Source organism: Pectinophora gossypiella, chromosome 20 (assembly GCF_024362695.1).
Source record: "Pectinophora gossypiella chromosome 20, ilPecGoss1.1, whole genome shotgun sequence".
Classification (NCBI taxonomy): domain Eukaryota; kingdom Metazoa; phylum Arthropoda; class Insecta; order Lepidoptera; family Gelechiidae; genus Pectinophora; species Pectinophora gossypiella.
Window position 1 is genome coordinate 11,203,523 of NC_065423.1, and position 23,668 is coordinate 11,227,190.

Sequence of the window (23,668 nt, forward strand, 5' to 3'; positions counted from 1 at the left end):
TTAATAAAAAAAATATATTTTTCTCTTAAGCAAGCAAGGGATAAAAGAACGTATTTATTACGAGCGTAAAATGGCGAATTTAAACGAAAGAAGCACGTATAATGTACAGGGAATATGCTGTGTGGATTCTTAACATATTTTAGTTAGTGTTTGAACATGGAGGTAATAATCATTTAGTCTATTGGAGAAAGCAATAACACTTCATACAAACAGAAAGCTACGACCGTAACCTCTTTCGACACAGGCAGGATAAAAAATACTCATAAAAGATAATTTGTAGTCAATTTTTGTACCTATATGAGTTTCAACATAAGTAGGTACCTACAACATGACGGATTTTATAGCAATTGAAAACCATTTTTGTAGAAACATTTTTTTGTCGAAATATAATTCGAAAATTACAAAATCTACTGTATAATTTTAAAACAATGTTTTTATTTAACAGTACCTCTTTATCTATAGATTTTTTCGCGCACTCTATCCAACTTCAAATTTTAAATAAAGAATGTAAGAGACAATTTTTGCAGACAGGAGAAGCTTATACAAATTAACACAATACGGAGTCCCATAAAGTGCTTATTTCATCCTTGCCGAGAGGACATTAGTCGGTGGTCGGTTGACAAAACAAACGAGTGTTTTAGCGGTATCTCCCCCGCTTTGATCTCGCCGCCGGTAGCGGGCGCAGATAGAAGGCTTTCAATATAATCTGCCTCATTTTATTGTTCGTACGGTGTGAGATGTGCTTTATAATTTATGAATTGGATTGCGTACGGCTGTTTGTCTTTGGCTTCAGATGGAGCATAGTTTCTTCTTGCTTCGTGAGGTGGATTACCAACTTCAGCAGAAATCAGAATCATTTATTCAACGTAATTATCATGTATAAACTTGTTGAAGGTCAATGTAACATTTTTGAATTTACGTCATTTCGCAAGGTGTTATAGCTGTGGAGAAGAAATGACAAGAAACTGCAACAGCAACACAGCAGCCCTGGTGTCAGGATTATTGAGCCGCCAAACTCAAAGCGTTTGTAACGAGTACGTACTTAAATCAGTAAGTAGTAACCGGGGCCAATGGCTCGACGGAAGGTCGAAACACGGTGCAAAGAGTTTGGTCTTCGAGGAGTTTTTATCAAAAGTGGCTGCAAGTTGTCTGTTGATCACTTTTTTTTATCCCGGCAGAGTATTCTGAGCTTCTTTATATAAGTGGCGCATGCTCGCCTCGAAATGTTCGTGTACGCGGTGGCGTCCAGAAGAAGTTATGATAATTAATAAATATTTATAAAACACGACTGTCCACTCTACTCCTTTCTAATGCCGAGACCACCTCTAGTCTGATACTCGATAAGGTGTTTAAATCCCACTCTTTATTGGCTCTTATCAGCAAAAGCTCATCCCCCCCCCCTCCTCCTCTCACCCCCGCCACACGCACACGCACACACACACTCACTCACTCACTCACACACACACACTCACTCACACATACATAATGACCTGACGCGTCCGTTTATTAGATTATTTGTTCTTGGAAAAAATTAAGAGTCGTAAGACTGGTTTTTTTTGGAACTTAATTAAAAATATATTTTTATACAATACAAATACACTTTATTGCACCAAAATAAAAGAAATAATAACAAAAAGTCTCTAAGTCGAAGTCTCTAGGTCTAAGTTGTTTCTAAGTCTCTAGTCTCGAGTCTCTAGTTTTTAAAACTCGTTTCTAGTTTGTAGTTGTGTTTATGAGTTAAATGAGTTTATCATAAATGCGAAAGTGAGTTCGTTATTTGTTACGTTTTCGCTTACTACTAAACCGCGGCAGCAGTTCAGTGGAGCAGCGCGGTGGAGTATGCTCCATACCCCGTCTGCTTGATTGAGGGGACGCCTGTGCCCAGTGGGACATGTACAGGCTATTTATGTTTATGTTGCACAGTTCGGACACGCCATATAAAAATATCTTTCTTGCCTTACTGCAAGCGTGCTGCAAGCTACATAAATTGATAGCCAAATATTAAACAATCAATGGCTTTAGAGAATTTAAAAATAATAAATAAAATATATAAAAATCGTTTATTACCTCCACAACATAATAGTAAAAAAAAATATACGGTCGAATTGAGAACCTCCTTCTTTTGTGAAGTCAGTAAAAAAGTTACATTTTGACTTTCTTCTTTCTTTCTTTTGATTTTGAATTACTTATAGTAGAGGCTGAAAAAAGAAACATCTTGCTTCTTTGCTGTTCTGTGAGCAAATAAAAAACATTGAAAACGTTCAGTGCTTGTCTTCCCGGGCATGTCGTAAAAACCGACAGAGGGATTGTGTCCTCTAACATGATGGACTAATGTTATGGGCGATAGGCTGATCTCTTATCACCATAAGGTTTATCATATCCAGCTTACGACATCGTATCAACAGTGGCTGCAAGTTGTCTTTGATTACTTGTGGCTCTGCCCACCCCATTAGGGATTACGGGCGTGGGTTATGTATGTAAAAAAGAAACAGTTTTATCTTGGGCCTGTTCTAATTATCACTGTAATAGTTTTATTAAGTAGTACGCCCATAGACATTCGCGTCAAAGTTATGAGAGGACCACCGTGCTATGTCGCAAGTTCCCAAACTTTTTGATGAAGTTCCTTATCCCTCTTTTTCTATCGTGTCGATGACAAGTCGAACAACGTAATTTTGGGCTGATTAATTATGTCATCATCATCTCAGTCCCGTAGGATCTCGAGCAATAAGGCCGCCCAAATTGTGCTGTATTCATGTGTTATGTGTGATTGTTGAAATTTATTTCTGTGCAATAAAGTATATTTAATTACTAGGAGTCGAAGTGGTCGCCATGGCCGAATTCGGTCGGAGAGATCATCATCATCATCATCATCATCATCATTTGATTTGATTTAATTTGATCTCGAGCTTACAGTTTGAGAACCGCTACACTCAACCCATCATATCTCGCCGATACACGGAATGTCACTTGCTTTTATACCTTTTAATGCATTAAAGGCTGTTCAACACAGTCTTACGTCGGTCTCTTGCTACTGGGCTTAAGTACTTGTTGCATATCTTGAAATGGACTCATGCATATTATAGAGTTAATACCAGTGACGTGTCGGGAATATTCCCACTTTGGGAATATTACCCACTATGGGTTCGGGAATTATCGTTCTTATCGTCATATAGAATACATTATATAACATTATAACAATAAATAATATAATGTTATTGTTATTGTTACTGATAAGTACGGTCACGAGCATTAATATGTATACACTTTGGTACCATGTCACATTAACTTTTTTGACAAATTGAACTGTAAGTCTCATTAAATGTCAAATATGTTAGAGCGACAGAGTCCTAAAGTGGGTACATTATTTTGCTCATGACTGTACTTACTTAAAAATATTAATAGTATAAGTAGGTACTATATATAATTTGTAAACTAAGTGTAGTTATATAAAAAATAGTTTATATTTTTTTTTAGTTTTAAGTTATTGTTGAATACTTTTGCGGTGCCCTTACAGGGTGTCACATGTTTGTACATTATTTACTTATAAGAACTGTAAGCCACCATGTGACATGCAATAAATAAATAAATACATTAACCAGCAATATGCCGTCACATAATTCCCACTTTGGAAACATTCCCGGCAGTAGATAGGCGCCAAAGTTATATTAAAAGAGCGCAGTTAGGATCAGAGTACTGTTCACGGGTACTACTATGTATGCACTTTGAAACCATGTCACATTAATTTTGTTGACATATTCCACCGTAAGTCCCATTAGTCTGTATCTATCTTCATCTGTGTGAATCTGTTTTGTATGTTGTGTGCAATAAAGTATATTTGATTTGATTTGATTAAATGTCAAATATTACGATAGCGCGACAGGGTTCTAGAGTGGGTACATGATATTGCTCATGAGATGACTGTACAAGAAAGAACAATTTGGAAAGAAAAATGGAGCCAGTGACCCTCATATTGAAGAGTTTTTTGCAACAGGAACATTCTCACTTCGGGAACATTCCCATTTTGGGAATATTCCCGGGAACGGCACGTCTCTGGTAATATATTCAATATGACGATAAGAATGATAGTTTAGTATGGAAAGCTGAACGGGATTTGGCTGCTTTAAGATGAAAGTACCTTACGTCACAATATCTTTGAGGTTGAGAGACGCTAATTTTGCTCTATTACCTACTGGGGTGGACAGGCAGAAGCAATTGGAAAACAATTTGCCTAGCTACGCAGCCAAATGCACTCTAGATTAATAAAAAAATAAAAGATGACACACTTTGAGGTATTTTTGGACCACAACTTTTATCATAAGCACACCCCGGACGCTTCATACAATACACCTTTTTACACAGACACTACACTGACGTTATCGTACACGCGCATCTGTGTGTGTGACGTCTGACACCATACGATTAAAGACTAAAGTAAGACTTTGGTGAGGTAAACTTAATTAAAGCACATAATAACGGGTTCTTACCGCGTTTAAATGGGGATGTGAGACTCCCGATATTTCGACACTGTTGCAAGTGCCATGATCACGGGATGACGGGTCATCCCCATTTAAACGCGGTAAGAACCCGTTATTATGTGCTTTAATTTTGAGGTAAACTTAGTTCAGCCACTGGTGGGGAGCGGGGAGTTGCCGTTCTATATTATAATTTTGAACATATTATTATTATGCCAAAAAATCCCATTTCTTTCCATCTCCCTAACGTTATCCCGTTTTCACAGGGTTCGTTTACCTAACCTGAAAATTTGACAGGTTGAGTTTTTTACAGAAGCGACTGCCTGTCTGACCAACCCGCGAAGGGAAAAACAGGTCAATTCAGGTTAGGTCACATACCTACGAAACGCTTTTCTCGGGAATGTGGGTTTCCTCACGATGTTTTCTTTCACAGCTGAGCCCGTGATAATCATTTATGATCCAAACATGAATTCAAAACTCATTTAGTTTAGGCCCGTGTTGGGTTTCGAACCTAAGACCTCACAGTGAGAGGTAAACATTCTTGAAACTAGTCTAGCAGTTTCATTCAAAAAAAATCTTTTGCTGAAATAAAATACAGACGCAGGTAGCGACCTCCCCTCATTTCGGATTCCTCGAATGATTTCTTTTTATTTATATGGTTGTTTGACACCTCTCCCTTCATCCGTGAAAACGTCAATTTTACATTTTCCGCATACCCTTTGCAAAAGTGTATTTCATATTCTGACAGACAGTTGCACGGTGTCGTGTTGTTTGATTAAACTATGGTTAACAACAATATTCATATTAGATATTAAATTAAAAGGAAAAAGACGGCCTTGTTGATTGACAGCAATATTTGTCCTTCAGTAATCTTTCCTCTATCAGAATTTTTATAATCAAATTCACATAGTATGTTTTTTTATATATTTAAAGTTCGGCGCGAACCTCGGCTCAGCATCTGCGAGGATAATGTTTGAAAGAATTAATCGACTCTACTGGGTCGATAGCGATAAGCGCTGAATGAGGGAAATCGTCGACTACTCTGAAAACACGTAAAATATATATAAGTAAGTAATAGTTCACCGTAATGTAAGTGCAACCGGCCCCTACGCTTCAGTATTTGTATCAGTTACGTGTGAGGGGAAATCACTCATTTATTTATAATAAAAAGAAATAATTTGAGAATATCTAAAGTGAGTCAGCTAATTCCCGCCTTTCTAGGGATGATAACTTGCTAATCTTCCCAGATACATTAGTACATAAGAATTGTTTTGACCGGGAGAGATCTCTCAGACAGCCCTCGCTATCCAGTAGTCCAGTAAATCTACAATAAGAAAGTCTCGTCAAAAAAAAAAAGAAAAAATAATTATATAACGAAATGGTCACGAATCTTACAGCCTATATTTTTTTAAATGTATAGACACATGTAAATTTTGACACTGAAATGACAAGACATCGTGTCACAGTCAAATATCGCCCTGACAAACAGCCAAACGTCTAAATAAATTCAAAAATATTTACTTATTGCGAGTGAGAAAAGAACCGAACACGATGATATCTGTAATATTTTCCAAGTGGCAACCATTTTGAAATTGAAATTCTTTCCAACCTCGCAGAGGGTGTCACATTCATAAGACGGCGTGTATACACATGTTTTTGAACAATATTGCGTATTATGAAACGTATAAAAAAAGTTGTGAATTATTATCAGGTGCTTGAAGGTGATTTATTATTTTATTATTATTCCTCTCCTGATCCTCACCTTTTCCAAATTCCGTTCCCTATCCGGTATATTTTATTTTTGAAAAGTTTCCTCGTTTTATCGACTGCACAATAATAATATGAAACGACATAATGATACCACGACAATTATATCATTGAAGACCAAGATCACTCTCAAGATTTGTCATTGGCGCATCGTTAGCCGCGGAAGCCAGAAGGAAAAAAATAATGTATGGAGTCTAACAAATAATTCGATTGCAAATTGCAATAAATTGAGAAGATTCGTTACATAATTTTATCGGAATTAACCATATAATAAAAAAAAATCTCAAACACGTGCAAGAATCCCAGTTAAAAAAAACTAAAAATAAGTACCTATTTTAAATCAAATTAACAAGAAAAAAATATAAGTATCCGCAGGTATTCATTTTAATCAAAATTTTGCTCCTTTCACTGAAAATAATTAAATTATTTAACTGATTACTTAGAAAAACTCACGATGACGATGTCACGAAACTCACATTGCAAGATAGTGTGACCTGATGCTTAAAAACCAAGCATAAACACGTTCATGTGAATGCAAACTATGCATTAACTGATAACATCATAACCCTTAATTAGGACTGCGCGTAAAAAATAGTCTTCTTCTGGGTTGTGAGGTGGATCACCAACCTCAGCAACCCTGGTGACAGGGTTATTATTCAGCCGCCAAAGGCCCCTGACAAAAAAAGTCATGCCCCTATTTCAGTTGACCAAAATATTCGTTTCCATCACTTCGATGTATGAAATATGCCAAGAGGCGTCAGACCATCCATTTTGCCAATTTACATAGAAAGCTCATAACACTGACAGCTTGACACACGCGCTCCTGTGACATGGTCGATGGGACACGCCACATTATCAGCGATAAAGCGACAAATTGGCACAAATTCTAGTTGACAAACTGCTTTTTTTACAGTAGTGAAACTCATTAATTATTATTGACGGTATCTGCATTTTTTCCAAAACTGATTTGCACCTTCTACACAATAAAACACAAATCACTTTACCAAAAACCCAGGTTCGAATCTCAGTGAGGACATATCACAAAAATCACTTTGTAATCCCTAGTTTGGTTCTAATATGTGAAACCAAATAAGTAACCTTATTGTCCTATTGTCCGAAAGAAGAAGGCACGTTAAGCCGTTGGTGCCGGTTAGTACTTACTGATGTAAGTAGTCGTTACATGAGCAATGTCAGGGGCATATGGCGGCTCAATAGTAACCCTGACACCAGGGTTGAAGTGGTTTAATCCATCTCACAACCCATACGATAGAAGAACATATTAGCGACAATCGACAAAACGACATAATTATATCGATTCGATAAAATGACTGACAAAATTTTATCACGGTGCGCATGTTAGCCTTACTGATGTCTACCAACACGATAGGGGTTTCATGCGCGTCCTTCTGTGATACACGCTAGTCGCTGTTCATGGCACCAATGGTTAGCCCACGTTTTTGTTTACATTATGTTTATGACAGCATTTAGCTGAGGCAACACTAATGATGAGCCATCACGGAACGCGTGAAATATTGAAGTATTGACGCGATAACCCTCGCATTATTTAGGGCTTGTAATGGATATAAGAGTCCAAACTCAAGGTCTGCCAAGAGAGATTGAGCGTAGTGTTACACCCCGGACACTTCATACAAACAGCTTCCATTTACATAGACACCACGCGACGACGTTATTGTACACGCGCGTCTGTGTGTGTGACGTCTGACGCCACACGATTCAAGTCTAAACTATGTTCGAGCAGGGGTGAGGTAAACCTAGCTCAGACGCTGGTGGGGAGCGGAGAGTTGCTGTTCTATATGTATTTATTCCTTATTCTATGGTAGTGTGTTTGGTGTCAAACGAATTGATCGAGTCCAAAACAAAACACTACATTCAAAAACACACTCAAACGCATATACTCCAAAACTAGAAGGTTTGATTTTGTTAATTTTAAATACTTTTTTATTATGTTTTATTAACGTATCTTTTGTTATAGTGATAATTATTTATAGTGCTCTGTATTTTATCCGTGTCGTTTATGTAAATCTTAACATACGAAATGTCTCTCTACTCATGGTAGACCTCGGAAGAGATGGCGCGGCGACTTGGACGCGTGCCGGAGGGACTGGCCGGAGAACGCACAAGACCGCGAAAAAAATTGGAAAGAGGAAGGGGAGGTCTTTGCCCAGCAGTGGGATCTTGTAGGCTAGATTAGAATGAACATACGCCACTTATGTACGGAAAGATATACCACTGAAGACGTGCTATGATATTTATACGAGCGTCAAGGCCTGCGAAACTATATCGTTTCGTAAATTATTAAGCGTACCATGGGCTTCGTAAAGAATATTTATTTACCCTCGAAAGAATATGTTTGGAGTGGCGTGAACGTAGATATAAGTTGAACACACAATAATATTTCTTGTCGACATATCTATTGGGGTATCTCACGATATTCTGGTACATACTCAATGGGTTTTTGTGACATGGTATTTTTATGTGAATATAGTTGAGAAGGTGTTTTATTTGAGAAGAGTAGGTAAAATTTAGGATTTGTACTATAAGAAATTCTACACGTGTTTCCATTGGAAATTTCAACTGTTAGCAAAACATTTGTTCACGACTATGTTCCCAAATGGGGTAGTCAGAGGTACATCCCAGGTGCTAATGCTTCACCGAGCTTTATGTTAGAGTTACATGATAGGCCGTCTTAGTGAAAACTGCACTTAAGATAAATTCACACACTCACTCATTCATTCATTCATTCATTCATTCATTCATTTGTACTTAGTGGTGCAAGTCCGGTAACGCGACCAGTAAATAAAAAAAAATACAGTCTATTCGCCACCTATCAGAACTACTTCAACTGTAAATAATTTCAATTTTACAAACAACTTCTCACCTTATCAAACTGAGTAATTCGACCTAAAAACCGTAAACTAAAAGGGTAAACAGACCAATAAATAAACACCTCTAAACGAGCTAATTAGTAAAAAAAAAACCCGAAAAATAGGGTAAACATCTACATAGTTCCCAACACCTAAATTACACTACCACGAATGCCTTTTCAAGGAATGCGTAAAAAGGAACGTCACGTGAGATCGTTACTCTGGCACCACCCCTAATAATAGGTGATTTGGCCCCTTTTCAACCCCCTCTATAACCCCCGATACCATTCAGATTACTTTGGCAGCGTCAGTAAAATACTTTGACGATTTCATTTCAAAGATTTTTTGTTGTTTCTATAGCTCGCATCTGTGCTTAGGGAAACTAACAAAGAGAAAATTACTTAAATCGAAAAAAATCTTACTCGGACGGGACTCGAACCCTTAGCTCTTCTCGAGCCGGGACGAGCATATTGACCATTACACTACCGAGTCCTCCTTCTGTCCATGTGAAATTTTCAATCTATATCGTTATTAATAAGACAAGCGCTGCGGGGTTCAAGTCTAACGCGAGTCAAATTTTTTCTTTTTTTTTTTCTTTTTGTAGATTTCATTTCATTTATTATATCAGTAATTATTTTTATATTAGTAAGTACCAAGAAGAGGATGGAGATCTATTTTTTTAAACGTCACATACAAACATTACAAACAAACTCACGCCCGTAATCCCTAATGGTGTGAGTAGAGTTATTAATAAAATAAAATAAGTAACCAGAGGACAACTTGCAGCCTGTTTTGCTATAAAGTCTTAATCAAATTAAATATACTTTTCTCACAAAACTTAACTTGGTTAACTTGATCATCCATATAACGTTCCATCATGTTGGACATCAAGATGTCGGTTTTTACGACATGTCTGGGGAAAGTAAGCGGCTGAACGCGAAATATGATTTTCATTAACTCTCTAGCTCTCTCTCTCTCTCCTTGGCATTTATTATTCCCATCTGATGGTGGGGTCTGCCTTCACTCTCTTAACTCTCTAGCGAAGAAGTAAAATTATTTTCCCACTTTGGCTTATTAAAACCCACATAGACATACCGAAGTGACTTCCGCAGGAGCGCAGCCAGTATAAATTGACCGCTCGCCAATTTGCGCGACTATTAACGATAGGTCTTAACCTCTAGGTACAGCAGGTCTCACTATCCTGGTGATCGATGGGTGCGTGTCCTCAGCCCATCCGTGGCAGCTCTAATACCACTTGTACGGGACATTTTATCGGCGCACAGTGCTTCCGTGGGCTTGGTACTTTGGGTTAAGGCAGTTTGGATGAGGTGTAAGTTACTAATTTGAGGCAAATACGTGGTTGGATGGTTATATTTTTTTAAGTGGTGAATATACAATTCAATTAAATTTGTTTTTTGTGGTAATATAAAGGTAAAGGAAACCATCGTGAGGAAACCCACATCCCCGAGAAATACATTTTCGGAAGTATGTGACCTAACCTGTATTGGGCTGGTTTTTCCTTCGCGGGTTGGAAGGTCAGACACTCCCTGTCAGGGTTGATGAGGCTGGTAATGCACCTCACAACCCACACGATAGAAGAAGAAGATTATCGATAAATAGGTATTCATATTTCCAAATAATCTTTAAGGTAAATCTATCGAACCAGCACAATCAACCGACGACTGTTCTTAGAAAATTCACAGCTACTTAGAAGCATTCCACACCTTACCTTATTCGTGTGAATTCCCCTTAATATCAAAAGTTCCGAAAGAATTTCAGCAGTAAATTAACCACAAATGGGAGAAGGGGTGGAGGGGGGGCTTAATAGACACATCAAGTTTTCGGCCATAAACCCAAGATGTTACGGAACTATGTCGAATACTTCTGAATTCTACTTGTTTATCTTTTTGATGCTTTGGAAATTAGGGCTGTCAGGTTTGCGAGGAAAAAAGTTATTTGGAAAAAGAAAAATAATGCTAGGTATACTTTTTATCACACATATACTCACTGCACACTCATAAGAATCAACGCCTCTTACAAACGCAGTTTGCGTAACAAGGCTATCTCCTATAAAACTCACTATTTGAAGGAATTTCAGAGAAATATTTTCTTGCTTCATACTTTTTAGAGCGTGAATTTAATGAAAATGATCCAAAAATACATTTTTTTTAAGTGGAAAAAATGTTGTGTGTAGCATGATTAAAATTGTGGTTTGAACTGTACAAGCAAATGTCCGTAAATGTACGTCAAGCCACTCGCCATAATGAGACTCGCCGTAGCGGGAATCGCCGTTCGGGGAGTCGCTGTCAACGCCATAATTCAAATTTTCCGTTGTGTTTTGGTTTTTAAAATTATATATTTAATAAAAATAAAAAATAAAGAAAGAAAAGATATAATAAATATGAGATATTTTACGATTATTTAACATATAAATTCCTGCGACTCGCGTACGAGTGTTATTCCTTATTCTATGCTCGCGGGTAGAAGTGTCGTTTTCTCAATTTTCCCGCCAATTTGGGGCCACAAAATGGCCGATGCGAAGCCCCGTGCGACACGCATGTTATGCACGCGAACAGGTGACGGATTTTCTTTTTCCATTTTTTATTTGGCTTGCTTAGGCTGATGAGAAATGGTTGGTGGATGTGGTATTGAGTTTAAGGGCCCTATCTCACTGCGACACCATGCATGGTAGCGCTAAAGGCGGGAAATTATTCGGGATTCAGTTGCTGGCAAGGAATTGCTTGCTCTACCAGGTTATGTAGTTATGTACCCTTCATATAACTGCATACATTTTGCTGGTGACGCGACGGTGGTGACGTCACCATAGTGTCCTAGTGAGATAGTGTCCTTATAGACTTTATGAATGAATTACGAACTTAATTTAATATTAGGTACTTCTGAAATTATTTTTGATAAGCACCTTATATTTAGGGATAAGTAAAATTGAAAATACCGTTACTAGTTTTGTCTTTCTCTGTCATAAAAAAGAAATGCTTTAAATTACTAAAAGCTATTTAATATTATTTATATTTTTTGCTTTCTATTTCTCTTTTATTTTGTATTTTCCTGTTTGTGCAATAAAGCCTTGTTATGTTATGTTAAAAGCATCAAAATGCGCGCATTTTTTCTTTTTAATTTAAAGTTTTCATTGGCTTCATGATGCCTTTTCAAAAAAAAAAAAACAAAATGTCTGCCATAACTAATATTTCCCTAAATTCGACTCTGGTTACACAAGTAATATACTGGTATTTCAACACTCGCTTCGCAGGTGTCGGGTTTGGCGCCTCCGTCACGCACTCGCCACCACCTACCACCATCTACCACCACGTACCACCATCCGCTACCACCACCCATAAACCTGTAGTTTCCTTAATAAACTCGAATGATAGGAATGATAAGTTTGGCTATAAAGAAGTTAGGTAAATAACGTGGCTGACTTTGCAAACAGACGTATCTGCATTTTTTGCTAAAATAATTTGTGTCTTACTGACAATAGCAAAAAGTGTAAGTACGTATTTTTGTGTACCTATTCCATTAAATATGGCAAACAATTGACGGCGGAATCAAATGGCGACAAGTGCTGGAGGCAAATATTGTCGCAGCCAGTGGAATTGAGAGTGGACATACATTTGATACTTTCCTAAATCCCTGCCCGTGCAAACACGCCGCCGACAAACTGATTAGGAAAGCGCTACTTCAAGTTATCGATTGGAACTCGAAAACATTCAGAAAAGGAACTCTGACCTACCTATCCGAACCTGCAAAACCACTAAATGGTTTTCCACGCGGTGTCTACTGCTGTGACCTGTATCTTTTAAAAAAATATATAGGTTTTTGTATTATAGATTCGCGTTTCGAGCTGTTTGCTAACATCACGGTATTCTGTCACGGTATACCTACCTATAATGAGAACAAGGGCCTTAGCCAAGTTGCAAATGATTAAAAAAAAAACGACCGTGTAATCATCTCTTCCTCCCAGCGTTATCCCGATTTTCACGGGGTCCGCTTACCTGAAGATTTGATAGGTCAGAAGCAGCTGCCTGTCTGACCTTCTAACACCAAAAGAAAACCAGCACAAATACAGGTTAGGTTAGGTAAGACGTATTTTTAAACTTATTGTAGATTTATTGTATATGGAGTTAATTAGAAAGAAAGAAAGAAACATTTAACATTTTTATTTTTTTTTACATTTTTTTTTTAATTACTAGGTGGAACCAACGGCACAGTGAAATTGAACTTGAATTTGTAGCATTGACATAAGGTGACATGTCAATCCCATAGATTTTATTCGATTACATTACATTGACTGCGGCTATTGGTGAGTTACTTTCGAGTTCGAGTTACCGTAGTAGCCGGTGGGACAATGCATTTGATCTCAGCTGATCCGTTGCAAATATTTGCCGCGTCCCGTGGGAGTGAGCAGTGAGCGCAAGCGCACATCCCGTTAGCGAGGCTACATGTTACAGATTTTATTTTTTAATACGCATGTATTGCAGGCAGTGATGTGCCGCACCCGGCAATGTTCCCAAAATGGGAATGTTCCCGTTGTAAAAACTCTTTAATAGCAAGGACACTGGCTGATTTTCTTTTTCAAATTGTTCTTTCTTGTACTTGGGTCTTATCTGCCTAAAGGTTAGGTAATAAAGCTCTTTTACATAACTTTTGGGCCTTTACTGCCGAGAACGTTCCCAAGGTGGGAACATTGTTGGGAAGAGCACATCCCTGATGCAAGTATTCGCGTGAGGTTATGACGTAAGCTAGGAAATTTTATTTTTTACAATACGATACATTTTCAGCCTTCTTTTTTTTCTGGAAAGTGCTAATGCAAAATTTAGGAGATTCGTTTTTAAAGAAGATTTTTGCTAGTGATTTTTGTGAGTATTTTTAGTGTTATTTTATAGTGTGGTAGCTGCTATAGTTCTTGCCTCCATCCATTTATTCCATCAACGACCTCGCGTAGTGGTTGAGCGTTGGGGTCACGATCCGGTGGTACTGGCTTCGATTCCCAGTGGTGACATTAAAAATTACTTTATGGTCCCTATTTTGGTTAGGACATTACAGGCTGATCACCTGATTGTCCGAAAGTAAGATCATCCGTGCTTCGGTCCCCGTTACTACTTACTGATGTAAGTGAGTAACCGGTACATGAGCCATGTCAGGGGATTTTGGGGGCTCAATAGTAACCCTGACACCAGGGTTGATGAGGCTGGTATTCCACCTCACAAGATAAATAAGATAAGCAGCTGAACGTGTTCTGTTTTTTTTATTTGAAGCTACTCCATAGATGGCACTGTCCATTCAATTGCATTTTATATATTTTTATATATGTATATGTTGCCAACAGCTCGAGTGCTATGTTAACTAAACCTCATCTATTTACCAACTGGATTACAAGCTAATATCAGTTTCGAGGAAGCCAAACACAAGTGTGTGTTCCAATCAAATTGGCGGCTAGGGTTGCTTTGTGAATGACAATTTTTTCATCAATCAATACAATAGCGTAGTATAGCAATTGACTGTCTTAGGCATCTGTGCATGTCCTTAAACCTTCGCAGTGCGCTTAAGGTGGAAATCTGTTATTGGCTTAGTTTTTAAGTATGATTTTTTTGTTATAGTTGTTAAGAGCTGTTGGTCTCCCAAATATAAATAAATAAATAGAAGTCATTCCCTTGTATATTCGGAATAATCTCGAAAGAAAGCCACAGAGTAAAAGTGTATCGGTAGGGCAAACATTGTTCATCATCAGCCGTAAGACGCCCACAGCTGGGCATAGGCCTCCCCCGATCGCGCTCGGTCTGCGATTGTTGAAGTTAAGCAACTTTCGCAAAGGCCGGTCATAGGATGGGTGACCACAAAAATAAAGTTCTCATCTCGAGCTTCTCCGTGCTTCCGTGCTGCATTAGCAGTCGTGAATAACCACAATCCGCACTGGGCCCGCGCGGTGGTTTAAGGCCCGATCTCCCATCCATCCATAGGGAAGGCCCGTGCCCCAGCAGTGGGGACGTTAATGGGCTGGTGATGATGAATTTAAAAGAATTTTGTAATATTTGGGACGTGTAATTATTATTATCAATAAATGACTATATTACATAAAAAATAACTTGCGTGTGGCAACCCTGAGGCTGATAAAACCGCCGTGCTATGTCAGTATTTACATCGCACGCCCCTGTTTGCCACATAGTATTACACTTGTTTGCGGGTCAAATGTCAGTAGAAATAATATTACAAAATATATCGCATTGTTATGCTTACATTTATCTATACACTGGCGCGCAAAACTAAGTACTACACGAATAAAAAAAAATCTGTACTACAACGGCCTTCGTGGTCCATTGGTTGAGCGTCGCGCTCACGATCCGGAGGTCCCGGGTTCGAATACCGGTGGGGACAAATCACAAAAATCACTTTTTTGTTTGTTAGTTGTAAGGACATTACAGGCTGATCACCTGATTGTCCAAAATGTAAGATGATCCGTGCTTCGGAAGGCACGTTAAGCCGTTGGTCCCGGTTATAACTTACTGATGTAAGTACGTAGTCGTTACATGGTCATGTCAGGGGGTCTAAAGTGGCTCAATAGTAACCCTGACACCAGGGTTGATGGGCTTGATAATCCACCTCACAACCCACACGATAGAAGAAGTAGAAGAAGTACAATTACATGTTTTTTTTTATAAATTAAAGTTAAAGGTATAAAGTTAGACAGGCATAATGTTATCAGCTTTTTGTAAGTTCAAAAAGTTTATTTTGTGTAAGTACTTAAAAAAGTTTGGCAGGCCAGTGTGTTTCAGCTTTACTATTTCTTTCGAAAAAAACATTTTTTTTAATCGGTCAATAAAGTGATCAGCTTACAATGTCCTAACCAAACTAGGGATCACAAAGTGATTTTTGTGATATGTCCTCAACGGCATTCGAACCCTGATCAACAATACTACTTACATACAGAAAGGACACTCCGCACCGCACCAATACCGAGCTTGGAGCAAGCTTGATTAAAAAAAAAAGGTTTTTTCACACCATAGATATTACGTAACTGATTCTCCGCGAAGGGCAAAACTTTGTTTTTTTTTTTTGACATTGATTGTAATTAAGTTGGGAATTTATAACTTTCACAGGCTTCATAGTCACGAGGGTCATTGTGGAATTAAAATCATTAGAAATGGACAGGTTTTGGGTGAATATCAAAATGTGCCAAGTTAGGTGGCGAACTCTCATATTATTTTTTCGTGAAAAATTGGGTTCATCAACTGGATTTTCCTGTCGGAGAAGTATGAAACTGAAAATAATAACAAAAAATACTTAATAAATTATTTTCAGTTCTTTAATTTTGCGACGGAAAATTCCACTTGATATCAACTCAGAATCATGGCCTGAATCACCCCTCAAAGTTTTCGTAGCGATGTCAATAACACTGTCGTAATGCAAGTCTGCTACCACCATCTGTCCTAAGGGTTTGCTTTTGGTCGTATGCGCTATGCCTACATTACTATTCGGAAGAATTTCAGAAAATATACCCCTATTCTTGTTTCATACTCTTTAGAAAGTAAGGACAATTTGTTCAGGTGGGGTTTCTCGGATGCTCGGACTTAAAGTGCAAGTGCGGCACTGTTCCCCAAACAATGGAACATCTTACATCGTGTCCTGCGTGCCCGAACACCTGCACGCAGAAGGATTTGATGAGCGCTGCAGATAGCGCCATACTTGTTGCCAAGTTTTGGGCCGATACTATTTAGTTTGCCATCGACACGATAAGAAAAGAGTGTTTTCTACATAGCTGGGTTTTAGTTTTGAAATTTTTATTTTTATACACGATCACACAATAAACAGCTTCTTTGAGACCATAGATATAAGCCGAAGACCTTTTCAATCCTTTCCTCAACTACAAATTGTACAAAAAGTAACGTCTAAACTCAGCCTTATTCTATGACACAATAGATATTAAGTCAAAAGGTTTTATTGTGAACAACCGAAGAGTACGTTTTAATCCTTTTTGCCACAATAGTTCGAATAAAGCTACTTTTTTTGACATTCTTAATTGCATATTGGCGCCGTGCGTTTTCTAAGAATTTGAAATTTGTATCACTTTTTCAAATATATTGCAATCGCAAATGTAAAACATCGCGAGGAAACACACATTCCCGAGAAATGCGTTTCGGAGGTATGTTACCTAACCTATATTGGGCTGGATTTCCCTTCGCGGGTTGGAAGGTCAGACAATCGCTTCTGTAAAATACCGGACCTGTCAAATCTTCAGGTTAGGTAAGCGGACCCTGTGAAAACGTGATAACGGTAGGGAGATGATTATGAATATTTAAATGTAAAAATGAAAGAGAAATAACAACTGAAAGAAACACCTTTTGGTAATGTTTTAATAATTAGCTATAGTGGTATATACGTATACGTATATATACGTATATTGACCAAATAGGCTCATTTCCAACTAGTCAAAAACAGTTACTTTTTACTAAACGTCAAAACACGAAATTACTATGGAATTTGTATGAAAAGGCACCCTGTGACGTCATAGAAAGCGCGATGAAATGTCGGACTTATTGTTACGTAAATAAGTTCAATAGAAAAAAAGAAAAGTTTTTCGTTAATTTTAGATCAGTTTTTATTTAGTAATCAGAATTTCATAATTTATCTTGAACCTAGTACACGATCCAATTGGAGATGTCCTTTGAAAAGATTTAGTACAATCTACTCTGAACCGGCGTGCGTGTATGAAACGTTTGATGAATGTGTTGGAAACAAGAAAAGTGTGTCAGGTTCGAAGCAAATTCGTCATTTTCGAAGGTACAAGTCAGTCGATTACATAAGATTACTAAATCTTTTAAGGGGCAATGTATACGTTTTTACAATAAGATTCCCATTGACATTCAGAATTTGCCTTTCAACTGCTTTAAGAAAGTAGTTAAACAAAAACTTTACAAAAAAGGTTATTATAAAGTTAGTGATTATTTAGAAGATATGAATGCATGGGATTAACTGTCTGAGAACTGATATTAGGCAGCTAAATTACTTAATTGTATATCAATATTTTATGTTTATTTTTATTTTTTTTAAAAGAACGTCTAGGGCCCTGTGCCGAGGTTTTTCTTGCAGCTTCTTTTCCCCGGCTATACAGGTTGTGAGAAGCTGCAGTAGTTTTAGGCGGATGAGACGTTCGTTATGTAAAAATTGACGATTCAAAGTGTAACTATGTTACCTACTGAATAAAGATATTTTTGAATTTGAATTTGAATTTGACTAAAACAAGAAAGTTAATTTATATTTATTTCCGACTAAATTCTTCATTGAATTCCTAAGGAACGTCTGCGTTGAACACCCGTCAAAACGTGTTACAACAGTGAAGAAAAAATATCGCAAGAAACGATACAATAACATGGTCTTGAAGATGTTAAGTTGAATTATACAACTGTTACCTTGCTTGTAATAGTTGGATATACCTACTAACTGCCATTTTATTTTTTTTACTTTATACACAGATATCGTGACGAATACTGAGGGGGATGATTCAGGCCATGATTTTGAGTTAACCTCGTAAGGCCTGGATTTCCAGACACAATAGTTAAACAATGGAATTTGGATTTTAAAAGGACTTTGGGCCTTACGACCTTAATATCAAGTGTCGCAAATTTCATGACTGACAACATTTTCAATTCTTTACTTCCATTTGATATCAACTCAGAATCATGGTCTGAATCATCCCTCAAAGTTTTCGTTACGATGTCACTAACGCCTGGTGACTATTTCCATCATCATCATCATCGTCAATTTAAGAGCCACGCTCTTGTCGGTGCAGCATTTTCCATTCCAGTCTATGAAAGGCCAATTCCTTGAAACATCATAGAAGGAAAGCTAGAAGGAAAGAGAGGAAGGGGAAGACCAAGAAGAGGTTACACGGAACAGACCAAGTCAAAGATTTGGCCTTTGACTATTTCCATACTACCAATAAAAAAATGTATAATAACAAAAATAATGGTACATGAAATGTTAGTACTTATATATCTTAATCAAAATACCTCAAGTCAAATACATGTTCATCGAAGTTCCTCGCAATATAACCACCGCAACTGTCAATAATTAATCCACTCCACCCTATAATAGATATTGCGAAGACGAGGGCCCGGCAAGATTTTATCACCCTGTCCGTCTATTAGCAACAATTTCCGAGGGCTCAGATACACTAGACGCCTCAATGCTCTCCAAAGGACATCACCTTTTGATCAATAACTGTATATAAATTACGGAGCATATGCCCTTTCCTGCTCGAGTAAGCGCACCGGTTTGCTGTCCTTTGTATCTGTGTCTATTCGTATATTGAAGGCCGCGAAAGTTACACAAGAAAGTTTTAAACAATTTCAACATTTACTTTTCCCCGTGGAAGCTCGACAAATTCGATGGTTTCAAGGTGAATGCCGAGTTCTAATTACGCAATAATGAAGGGGGTTCCTTAAACTCCCACTTCGCATTTTTTGCTGGTTGAAGCAGCTGTTGGGACAAGCCACAATACGCTACTTGAAGTGAATTAGACGGTCGAAGGACTCCGGTTGGGGATTAGCCCTTTACAATTAAAACTGGCAGCACTTTCCGCCATCTTTACCAAGACCGTACCCCCGCAGAGGAGCTATTGTGCACTCAAGATGTTTTGATTCGAAAAACGGGAGCGGACGGCGATAATCTCAACGATGAAAAAGTATACTTACAAAGTGTTTATTGACAATGATATGTTTGAGCATTGATGTTTGGATTATTAATCTTTTTACATATATAGAAAAACCCAAATACATTATATTTGATCAGACATTACGGCGAAAGTTGAGTTTAAGTCCTGTTAAATCGTAAGGGTGACACCTGATAATGAAAACTTTGTAAACGCGTTTTGCAAAATTATCACTATGATCCTGTGGTACTCGTACAAAGGCTTCTATCTTTGACGGGAAGCGCTGTTTCGAATTCCGGTACAGGACTTGCTAATATCCGTACACGGAAATAGCGGTGGATTGGTTATGTCCTTAGAAGACCTATGGAACACCCGTCCTGACGAGCTCTGACCTGGTGTGCATGGAAAACGCAAAAGGGGCGGTCCGAGACCTGGCGACGCTTGATTGTCTGGGAATTAAAAACTCTCGGCATGTCATGGAAGCAAGCTATAGAAGCTGCAAAAGTTCGCCAGAAATGGAAATCTGTTATTCGAGGCCTACGTCCCAATAAAAGTATTAGAAGTAGAAGAATATTATAGACGGCGATACGGCTCACCGTCTATCACGTTGGTCTAACTGAAAGCTCGTTGAGGTTCTTGCGGTGGATGTACCTCTGGCTTCTGTGTAGGTATGTGTGCGAGGTTTTTTTTTTGAACAAAATCACATCAGAATTGCATCAAAATTTCGTGGTTGACTTAGCAAAATGACGCATCTGCATTTTTTTGCTAAAACAATTGGTGTCTTAATTGACGATAGCAAAGGGTACAAATCAAATTGCCAAAAATTACGCTAGTTAGCGACGATTTGCGTAATGGGCAATACTGTGTGATTAGCAGAGCAATAAGATAAAGTGATGAAAGGAGGCTATAACTTTATTAAATGCGTAAGGGACTAAGGAGATATCATTACAATTGACGACTCGCCAATATCCCCGGCAGTTAACGAGATCGTAACCCGCGGTGTGGTTGAGTTGACAGTATGATGTATTTATTAGAGATCTTGATTTGGAACATGTGATTTGGAGAGTGTGATAAGACAGAGATGTGGTATAAAAGACGATAAAGTGACTAATATTGAGAAGGGAATGATAGGTTGGTTTGGAAACGTAGAGCGGACGAAGGATAATAGAATTGCGAAAGCGGTATATAAAGCGAAAGATTGGTAAGGACATTACAGGCTGATCACCTGATTGTCCGAAAGTAAGATGATCCGTGCTTTCTGAAGCACCGTGGTTCGTTAACCGTTGATCTCGGTTACCACTTACCGATGTATGTAAGTAGTCGTTACATGAGCCATGTCAGGAGTCTTTAGCGACTCAAAAGTAACCCTGTCAAGGTTGATGAGGTTGGCAAGACACCTTACAACCCACACGATAGGAGAAGTCCCTTCCTGCCAGTTCAGATCAGTTGGAGGTAGTAAATAATCCAACTGCAGACAGCACTAACCACGGCAATCATTCGATTTGATTCATTGCCTGGCGCTAAAGTCTCATTACTTTTGTTCAATTTTTATGGCCCACTCATCTTCGACTATAGGTAAACTGATTTAAGCCCTCGCTATCTGAAGTAAACGAAGGAATAAGAAAACTAGGAATATAAGAGAAACTTTACCAGCGCAAAACCATTGAGGAAATAAAATAAATGCATATAGGTAGGTAGGTATACAGGACGTTAGTGATCGTAACGAAAACTTTGAGGGATGATTCCGAGTTAATATCAAGTGGAATTTTCCGTCGCAAAAGTATGCAACTGAAAATAATTAAAAAAAGAACACTAAAGTTTTCATGAATTTTCCGAACAGAATTTCCACTTGATGTCAACTCAGAATTATTCCCGTCAGTATAACACCCTGTATAATCGTGCCCGCAATGCCTAACGTAGTGGGCGGAGTCAAGTCTTTTGATATTCGTTCTTAGATACTTAAATGAGAATTGATATTGTTGTTACCACCTGCAAACTGTACCGACCATTATTACAACGAATAAATGAATTATGAATTGAATACAAAAAAGATATTAAGAATTAAAAACTGTTCACAAGAAGGACTGTTATAGAAACAGCTAAATCTACAATGTGATACTAGTAGTAAATGAGGAATACGAACTACTAAAACAGAACTAAACGGTGAAAGATTTAAAAAAGATTAGCTTTGTAAAGAGCAACATTAATCGCATCTAACAAGCTACGATAGGCATCTGTTTGAAATATTGACAAGCGGACAGATATCGGCATGTAAGACATGAGACAAAAAACAATACGAATGGAGAAAAAAAGTTTGGAGTTCCTTTGTCTTTCTACCTGTGTCAATGGTTGAATGGCTTAGCGATTTCTTAAACAATACTAAAATATTAAAGACACAGACAAGGCATTTGATGAAGTCAATAAGTAGGTAGGTACCTGTGTTGCATAAATCAATGCCTTAATCGCTATATTACATTTAAAAAGCCGGAGTATTTAGTGAATAGTTTATTTATTGCACCAATGAGTTGTTACTTTATCTAAAGTGCAGTTTTCACTAAGACAGTTGACCATTAAAGACGGCGATACAGCTCACCACCTGCCACGTTGGTCTAACATAAAGCTCAGTGAAGTGTGGGTACTTAGTTCATCCAAAATTATAATCGTGTACTTAAGTAAGATCTATAAAATTACGTATTAAGTTTCAAAATTTCTTACGATGCTATACAGTTCAGCGTTAAAAATGCGGCAATTATAATTAATCGAAAACGTGGCAGGGGAGTCGAAGGCGCCACAAGGCTGCGACTTTCAAAAAATTCCAAGAAAAAACACAGCACGCTTTAAAAGTCAGCTGTTGTCAAATTCTATGCATACCGCTCGGCCACCGTCGTTATTTCAATTAAACATCCCTCGTCAAAGACAAAAGAGCTGACACGAAAAAAAAACGTCCGTCGAATTAAAAAAGAAAAACGTCTTATCTATGATAGGATCGCGGTCGTGTAAATGCGTTCAAGTGTATTCTGTTACGTTAAAGTGCCGACTTTCGTTTTCGGTAGCGCTTTTTGAAATTGAAACTGGACTTTGTTTTTTTGCAATGGCCAAACGTAAATTGGATTCCGGGTGGGTCTCGTTTGAGAGAACGAAATGTGTCGAGACGTCACCGTTTAGATGCTTGCGACGTGTAATCACGGTTTTGGTTTAATATTTTGATAAAGTCTTTTTATTACTTAAACCAAAGACGATTTATAACAGAGGTCCTAATTAGATACCTTGTGGAAATATTTTGATATACTTCAAAACTTGCTTAGTAGCTGCATGAAAAGTCCCACGTCGAATGAAACTTTCCAACTCGATAGATTCTACCAAAAGACAGGTGTCAACTTGAACATATGTAGAAAAACCGGGGGAAAAAAGTACGATGTAAGCAGTCGAACGCTCCTGCAAGGACGTTGAAAGGTAACGATAATCTATTGAAAACTACTACTAAACAGTAAAGCTTACATGGGTGCCCAAAGTAAATAACCGTAATAACCGTAACAGGCACAATGCCCCCCTGCCAGCCGCCGACAGGGGTCCTACCCACGATCCTCTTTTTAATTATAATATCACCCACATTATAAACTTTTTGCTTACAAAAAAACTATACCCAAATACCCAACCGACTGCTACTTTTTGGGCCGGTTTTTGCCGACAGTTTTGACATGAATACTATTGTCCAAAATCGTTTTGTTATTATCAATTCGAATGTAATTGATGCAAATAAAAATGACGATACGAGACAGAAAAGATATTAAAAGCGATATACAGGATTGGTGGAATTGCGTGTTAATATTACATTAATTAGGATTAATTAATAGACCAAAGGGTTGTTGTAGTTGAAAAAG

The 23,668-nt window shown here is 37.9% G+C and overlaps 1 protein-coding gene across 5 annotated transcripts in view; it reads right to left on the reverse strand.

The window, feature by feature from the left end:
* Nucleotides 1-23,668, reverse strand: part of LOC126376234 (optomotor-blind protein) — a 135,986-nt gene that overhangs the window by 64,565 nt on the left and 47,753 nt on the right. The window lies entirely within an intron of this gene.